General features: G+C 37.1%; 1 pseudogene; it reads right to left on the bottom strand.

Moving 5' to 3' along the window:
- Nucleotides 1-1900: 1900 nt before the first annotated feature.
- LOC140621307 (prefoldin subunit 1 pseudogene) lies at nt 1901-2257 on the bottom strand (annotated as a pseudogene).
- Nucleotides 2258-3006: the final 749 nt, after the last annotated feature.

The raw sequence follows: 3006 nt of genomic DNA, 5'->3' as shown, positions 1-3006 counted from the left end.
CTGGAGCATAGTCAGTGCAGATTTCAAGTGTGTGTATAGGATCAAAGGAAGATGATAATTTTGTGGGACGACTGGGTGGCTCAGCGATTGAGCATCTGTCTTTGGCTCAGGTCGTGATCCTGGAACTCCAGGATCCCACAGCCAGTTCCCTGCATGGAACCTGATTCTCCTTCGGCCTGTGTCTCTGCTTCTCTCTCTCTCTCTCTCTCTCTCTCTGTGTCTCTCATGAATAAAATAAATAAAATCGTTAAAAACAAAGAAAGATAATAGTTTTGTGAAGATTGATCTGACAGTGGATGAAGTTTATAAATAAATGCCTTTATTAATTAATTCAGAGTCCAGATATAGCCATGTCCATGAAGAGACAGTAGTTTTCCACCATTCACTGAGTTTCCTAAAAAGAAACAGACTTACCTTTTCATTTTTTTTTAAAGATTTTATTTATTTATTCATGAGAGACACAAAGAGAGGCAGAGACATAGGCAGAGGGAGTAACAGGCTCCAAGCAGGGAGCCCGATGTGGGACTTGATCCCTGAATTTGGATCACGCCTTGAGCCAAAGGCAAACTCTCAACCGCTGAACCACCCAGGAGTCCCATCCTTTTCATTTTCTTTATGAGGCACAATAAGGTTTAAATTTTATCATCATTTTATTGAGTACTTTTTTCCTGATTTTTCCTGTTCCTTTTATAACTCAAACTTCTTTTCCATCTCTAGATTAGTTGCATATTCAATACATTTTCTACATTCCTGATAATTTCTAATTGAGCTTAGTTCTCTACTCCATCAGGAATATATTTTGTTAAATGTTTTTAATTTTTATTTTATTTTATTTTTTAAAATTTGTTAAATGTTTTAAAACAAGGATATATTTTTATAGCTTTTATAGCATACTTAATGAACATGCCTACTTTTCCATATATACTTGTGATCTATCTTTTTCATTACTTTTTTTAGGAAGGGGTCCGTTTTGAATATTTCTTCTTCTTCTTTTAAATATAATTTAATTATATATTTATATAACTTGATTTTTAATAATGGCTGTGTTTCACAACTGGCTTGAAATAAAATTCTAATGATTTTTTTAATAAGTTGACTTTATTGAGCCAGTACAAGCCAGTTCCAATACACACTGCCCCTAAGCCAGTAGGAGGCCTTAGGATTGTAGTGTGTACCTTATAACACTGGCCAAAGGGAGACAGCACTGGAGGTGCTGTTGGTTTATTACTGCATTTTCTTTTGGAAACATTTGGATGGAAGCAGCAAAGAAATGTCTAGGCCAACTGCCATCGAGGTTCACTTAAATTCTGCTATTCCCTGGTTTCCTCTCTTCCTTATCTACATGGAGGCTCAGAAGTTGAGGGATTGATTCAACAGAAAGGAAGGGTGGGAAGAAGCAGGAAAGGCTTCAATGCAGAAAGAACAGTCAAAGCTCTGGAGGGGGACAGGACAAGGAAGAGCTGAGGTTGAAAGCTTTTCCTTTTTTGGCCCTCTGTTCTCATCATTCAGCTGGAGAAAGCAGAGTGGGTGGGGAAACAGATGCCTTTTATTGGTCTCACCAGCATAACTATTAGTAGGTTCAGACAGAGCTCACCTATCTGTCCTGGATCCCATCTCCCCAGTCCTGGAGTTCATGACTCACCCCCCAGGGGAGAAGAGTGTCCTGAGCAGGGGTGGCAATCAGAACCAGGACAAAAAACAAAACAAAACAAAAAAAAGAGTTAGAATCAAAGGGTATCAGAGTGACATAGAAAATACAGGGTTACCAGATCATCCAAATAAAATGTCCATCAGGACAGAAGAAAGGATGTTTCATCACATGGGCCCCTCTGGCCTTACCAGGAATGAGAAGGGGCAGGAGGCTTCTGCTAAATGTTTCCTACTGTGCACTTCATGAACTTCATGCCATCATCACCTTTCAGATGTTGTCCTTGGCTTCCGTCATACTCTGGTCTAGGTAGGATTTTTTTCTGCTCCAGTTCTTTAATTCTTTTCTTCTACTATTTTCTGTTTCTCTAACAGCTGATTGTGAATTACCTTCTTTGACTAAAGAATAAACATTCATCTTATACCTTCACACATGTCAGTTTCATCCACAAGTCATAATCTCTGTATCTGCAACATGTGCATGTTTTTTTGTTCTGTTTAGCTGTTCAATCTGTAGTTCTTCAAGCTTCACCTTCTGTTGAGTGTCAATAACTTTGGCTTGAAGTTTTGTGGAGGCCTTCTTCAACTCCAGATCCATGGGAGCCACCATCTTGGTTCACTCTATGCATTTGCACAGTGAGAGAAAGCTATAAAGGACTATCTTTATGATTTATTAAAATTTTTTACATGGGAAGATTTCCAATATATACCTTTCTTTCCATCTATCTCATTGACACCTTTGTGTTGTATCTTCCCTCTACTTCCCCACCATGCACTAGACTATAATTACCTGTTTCCTTGTTTGTATGCTTAGATACCTTTCTACTCATAGTGAGATTCCTGGACCAGTAGTATCAGCATCTCCTGGGAGGTTACTAGAAAATTGAGTCTTAAAGCCCCATATGACCACTGAATTAAAATCTGCATTTTAGAAAAGTTCCCTCTATAATTTGAGTGAACATTAAAATTTGAGAAGTGCTACTACTACTAGATTACAGTTCTTTGAGAGAAAAGATTGTGTATCTTGTTCATCATCATTACCTTCATCTCTTTGGGCAATGATTGGTGCATAGTATTTGCTCAATAAGTATTGAGTGCATAAATTAATTAGGCATTTTAATGATATATAATAAGATATCTGCATCATTATTTAGAAACATAAAATTTTAATGAAGTAAAGACAATTTTGAAAAGTCATGAGTATATATGAATACTAATAGTAAAAAAAAGGAGATGCAGATTTGTGACTTGCTCTTATTTTGGGAAATTTTATACAACATAATCCCATAATCCTTGGGCATGTATTTGTATGACAGTACCAAATCAACTTGACTACACACAAAACTTGAGAATAAGACT

This window comes from Canis lupus, chromosome 30 (assembly GCF_048164855.1).
Source record: "Canis lupus baileyi chromosome 30, mCanLup2.hap1, whole genome shotgun sequence".
Lineage (NCBI taxonomy): Eukaryota > Metazoa > Chordata > Mammalia > Carnivora > Canidae > Canis > Canis lupus.
Note: the sequence above shows the minus strand (reverse complement) of the source record. Positions and strands in the feature narration are given on the sequence as shown.